The sequence below is a fragment of the Cupressus sempervirens genome, chromosome 3 (assembly GCF_028749045.1).
Source record: "Cupressus sempervirens isolate cs-2001-9-10 chromosome 3, ASM2874904v1, whole genome shotgun sequence".
Lineage (NCBI taxonomy): Eukaryota > Viridiplantae > Streptophyta > Pinopsida > Cupressales > Cupressaceae > Cupressus > Cupressus sempervirens.
Window position 1 is genome coordinate 170,621,137 of NC_143120.1, and position 6,000 is coordinate 170,627,136.

A 6,000-nucleotide genomic window follows, 5' to 3' on the forward strand; every position below is an offset into this window, starting at 1 on the left:
TATATCTATAATGATTGAAAAAGGGTTGTCATTTATAAAATGAGCACTAAGGTAATAGAAGCAATGTTTTATATGGCATTTTGTAATGATCTTTTTTTTGGGTGCAAAATAAATATCTAAGGATATTTATGTTTAGTGTGGTTGAGGTTAGAATGCACCAAGTTAGTTATTAAAACTAAACTTCTAAAGTAAGTATATGCAATTCAAAAATAAGTCCTACATAGTGGCATGTACATACAATTCAAACTTCGTTAATCAAAATTGTTATATTTTAAATTTGATTTTGTATATTATAGGTAGGTAAATTAAAGAAATAGATTTAAGATGTAAAGGTTCTTCAATAATTACATAAAATTATAGTAATTTATTGTTTGTAAATATTTAATATTTAAAAAAAAAATTTACAATAAACTTTTGAATAAATAATAAATATTTTAATTTTTATCAGAATGAATAATAGATTAATTTAAGTGCTATTTTATTACAATCTCTATATAACGAAAATCTCGCCGCTCAAAATGCAATATGGAGGACTATAACACCAAAAATATTGATCCAATCATATAATTTCTATAGTATATAAAATATATAATTAAATTTAAAAACTTTAGAAATATTTTTGTTATTCAGAAATAAATATGTTTGATTGGTTAAAACTAATAGAATTTGAGAAATTACAATAATAGTTGCCTATGAAAAGTACAATAATCATTTGTAGCCCAAAATTTTCCTTATTCGTCATATTCTAATGCACTACATAAAAGAAAGTGCCACATAGTGGCATGTACTTGTAGTTATAGTTAATAGAGTAAATAGATATTGTATGTAGTACAAGTTATAGAATACATCTGTATATGTATTATATGTAGTTATAGTTAATAGAATAGATTTATTTTTATTTTCATGGAATTATAGAATTAAGATATAAAAGTTTGTAGATATATAATAGATAATAAATATTTTAATTTTTATTAGAATGAATAATAGATTAATTTTATTACTATTTATTACAATCTCTATATAACCAAAATCTCAATATGGAGAACTCCCAAAAAAAGGGCTCCTATAATACCAAAAGTATTGAGCCAATCATATAATTTCTATGGTATATAAAATATATAATTAAATAGAAAAACTTTTTTAAAAAAATTGTTAATCAAAAATAAATATATTTGATTAGCAAAAATGGCCCAACAGTCACCAGGATGAAGTGCACATGAGTCTTTAAGATCTTCAATCATGCAATATTATAGATTCCAAAAGAGAGAAAGAAACAACGTACATTTGCTTTTCAAAATAGTAGTGATACTAGTTATGTTGGCAGTGGACCAACATCCATCACATGATTCACGATTTGGCTTAACTGCCTCCTATGATTCTATAACAATATTGGTTGTATCAAACATTGACAGGCTGATCTTTTGCTGCAATGACAACCCTGCCCTTTCTAACAATTGGTATCAGAGCTTGGTCATAGGTTTGAATCCTGCAAGCCATGATGAGTGACGTTGGGAGGGGGATCGTTGGTAGTGGACTAGTGTCCCTCATAGGACTTGTGACATGGCTTAACCACCTCCTATGGTTCTATAAGACTATTAGTTGTATTGGGAATTGGCAGGTTGATCTTTTGGTGCAATGACAACCTTGTCCTTTCTAACAAGTTCTTCACTCACATGTAGATTTATATCATAATAGTTGAATAGGTTTGTTATAGCCATCAACTAGATAATCTTCTAAATTTTATTATATTACAAATTGATCATAGGTCAAGACATGACTTAATAAACATAAACTAAAAATAGGAATAACTAACCTAAACCACTGGCCTAATACCAAATGATAACAACAATAAAACAATTTTATCAAGAGGATTTATATGCACATCCCATCCTTTTTACCATTAGCTCTAATGACACATGGTCCAAATCATCACTCATTACCTACCAATTATAAAATAAAAATAACTTATTATTCTGAATTTCCTTTTCATGTTTTATTAAATATTAAAGTCCCTTCGTCAAATGGTGACAAGAAAATGGAGAAACAAGGGTAAAGGTAGAAAACATGAAAGAAAATAATGACACAACCTCTATTCATCATTCCCCCTCATAAACATTTTTCATCTCCTCATGTAAAGGAGTATTGGCTACAAACTAGATAGAGCATCGAGTCTCTATAGAGTATTATTGATTTTACTAGTCCATTGTTCCCTAGGGCTATTGATAGATTCATTCTCACCCTTACAATTATTGAGAACGTGACATCCTTCAAGACTTGGTTTTCAATGCCAACTAGCCAACAGTGCTTGAAGGTTTTCATAATTAGCTCTTTTTATTTTATTTTTTAAATCATGAAGTAAGCCAAAAGCAATAATGGCGAATTCCTTAGCTATATAAAGAAAAAATGTTTATTTGGAAAGAGGTACTTGTACAACTTTACATAATGTTTGCTCACAAGGAGAGCTTTGAATTTGGAGTTGATGTAAGAGCATCCCTAGTTGGCTTGTAATCCTATAGAATGGTATGGTTTGGCTTTGGAGTTTGGGAACTCGGTCAAAGAAGGAAGTGTGACTCGATCAATACTGAGTTGGTTTGGTTGTTTTGTTAATCAAGTGACTCGATTAATGAAGACGTTTGGCAATGCTTAGGGCTCTCAATAGATACTAAAAGCTCAATTTGCTTTGGGAGCTTGTCAGTAGTGTTGTTCGAGTATGCTCAGTCATTGAAGAGAGTTCGAAAGATACTTGGAGCTCAACATACACTATGGTGCTTGGCATGCACTGGGAGCTCGACATACACTATGGTGCTTGGCATGCATTGGGAGCACGACATGCACTATGGTGCTCAACATGCACTAGGAGCTTGATAATGCTTATGAATTTATTAATGCTCGGCTTGGTCAATTTGGGTATTTAAGTTGTGTTGTAGCTGACTTGTGGCTCAACATATATTTAATGTGAGGGATTTAATTTAATTTGTAATGAATTGGGCTGACTTGTGGCTTGGTTGGGTATAAGTAGGGGGTTTGTGGAGTCTGTAGGATTATCATCTAGCTTGGAGAAGAGGATGAAGGGTAGATGCAAAATTTGAAGAGCTAGTAGTTGTGACTTGAGAACTAGAGGATTTCTTGGTGGACCTAAGGGTATAAGTGTGCATTCTTCTTGGAGTTCTTAACCAGTTGTGGTTTTAGACTAGTTGGAATTGGGATTGTAAGTTGGATCTTGTGGGATCTTGCAGAACTTTTATTGTAATTTTTGTTTGTATTTGGCCCTAACCTGGAAGGCCTTACAACCGAGCATATTGCATGTAATCAGTTATTTTATGAATAAAGAGTTGTGATTTGGTATTAGATCTTGCATTATTGTTGCTTTTTGTTGTGTTCCCGTTGTGTGGTTATTTGCTGGGGGTTTGGACATCTCCTTTGGGGATTCTCCTACCTTGCACTACATCAAGTGGTATCAGAGCAGAGGTTATTCCTAAGTGTGTGAATCGTTAAAGTTGAAAAAGTTTGCACCAAGATCTTGGGTTGGAGAAGGTTAATCTTGTGGAGATGATTGATCTTCTGGATTGGTGGATCTATTGCTTTGGGTTTGCACAAATTTTGGAAGATGCCTCCAAGAAGATTGGACCTTAAGGCAATTGATGATCTTAGTGATGTTGTGGAGGAAAGGATCTTAGAGAAGATTAGAGCATAATTCAGATCTAAGATTGCATTGATGAAGAGTGACATGAATGTTGAAATTGTGAGTGTTTTAGGTGGTATATCTAGGCATGTGCATACTGAAGATACCTATGAGGAAGTAGCTGAAGACTTTGAAGTTATTGGATCTAGTGGCTAGGATAGAACTGATCATGTGGAGAGACCTATTGGAACTAGGGCTAGTCAATTTGCTAGACCTAGATCTCACTTGAAGCTGAAGCATAAGATGGAGGTTTCTAATTTCTTAGGTACTTTGACTCCCAAAGACCTGATTGATTGGATTGGTGAATTAGAAGACTACTTTGAGCTTGAGGATATTAAGGATCCACTTAGAGTGAGGTTGGCATGAACTAAGTTGAAAGGACATGTTGCTCTTTGTTGGAAAGAACTGCAAAGAGATAGAGGAGAATGAGGTGAAATGAAGATCACTAGATGGAGATTAATGGTGAGTAAATTGAAGGTTAAGTTTATTCTTGTTGATTATGAACTTGAGTTGTTTAAGAGGATGCAGAATCTAAAGCAGAAAGATATGACTATGAAAGACTATACTGAGGAGTTCTACAAGTTGACTATTTGGTCTGGGCACAAAGAATTGTCAAAGGAGAAGGTAGCTTGGTACATTAATGGTTTGAGATTCAATATTCAATATGAGGTTGGTATGTTGAATATTTCTTCAGTTGAGGATGCTTATTAGTATGTTATGAAGGCAAAAGATAAGTTGAAGAGGAAATTCAAGGTTAGAGGGAAGGAGAAGTAGGATAACTTGGCAAAGGCTAAACTAATATCTGAAGGTGAACCAAAACTTGTTGATAAGGAGAGAAGGACAAGTGGAGGTGAGTTTAGTGGTAATTATTTTAGATGTGGTGAAGAAGGGCATTGGTGTAGGGCACCTCCCATTTTTTATGTTTTTGTGCATTTTAGGGTTGGTTTAGATGCTTATGTGTGTGTTTCAATAAAATTCAATAGATTGGATGTAATGTTGGTCAACTACATGTTTGTAAGAGCCTCTAGTGCTTACTAGGTGAAAAGTTGCTATTTTGGCTTAAATAGTGGAAAGTTGTTATTTTAGTGTAGGATGGGTTTGAGGAGTGTTTTAGGACCCTACATACCCTATCTGGGGTCAAGGGAGTCAAACTCACCCATCGAGTTGCCAAAATGAGGCAAAATGCTTATATTACAAAAAATTGCTAGCAATTTTGAAAAGTTGCTCAAACAACTTTGACAACTTTTGCAAGAATGGATCAAGATGTAGTTAGATCAGTTATAACCACCCATGCTTGGGATATAAACATGGATTCAATTTTTGGAGAAGGTTTATGGAATTTTGGATTGCAATAATTATTTTTGGTACTTTTGTATAGACATCTGTGTCTGCATTTGTGTAAATTGTAGATATTTCTTGCTATTGTAGGACTTGTACAAATTTGCAAAGGAGATCAAATTCCATGAGGATGTAGTGTTTTCAAATACCATTCATTTGCGGTAGATATTTGTGTCTAAAGTTTTGGGTGTACAAAGTTAGGGAATTTTGAAGATCATTGATCTACAGTCACCTCGATAGTGTTGTATTTTTAAAAATGGTTCTAACCTAAGAACCCACCAGTGGAATTAATTGAAACCATGGGTAAGTAGCGTTAGGGTCTATACATATTATTTTTTTTAGATTTTTTTTTCAATGAGTTCCTTGGTTTGAATGGCAAGCCCTATGGCTGACTATAAAAACGGGTGAGCTAGGATAGGGATAACATTGCTTTGGCATGTGCACCCATAGCTTTGTGGAAAATATCTAATGATGTCTATGGATGCCCTAGATAATCCCTTGATAGGATTTAGAGGTGGAAAGAGTTGAAACAAGGATTGGAGGACATCTTGACAATTATTTAAGCTCATTGGTCTAGAGGCCTAATTTGTAGGCTTAGAACTAGGGCCTCATAGAAACTAGGGTTATGTGTGCAACCAGAAGCCAAGATTTTGGAATCTAGTAGCATTCACAAGTACCTTCAAGAATTTCAAGTTCTTTTGTGGGGTCATTTGGAGGTTTTGGGATTTCTAGCCCCAAAATAGTGAAACTAGGGCTAATAGGGGCTAGGCAACTTGGTCTCCTAGTGAATTTGAGAACAATTGGATTCATAAAGGGTCCATAATTGTGGATAAGGGTTCAAACTAACTCTAGATGGACTAAGAAGGCTAATAAGTATCTAAGGGAATGTGTGGAAAGATCCTAGGTAGATGTTTGGGATTCTAGGAGGAAAAACTAGCGAAGAAGGCTAGGTATTTGGGAACTACTTATACTAGTTCAAA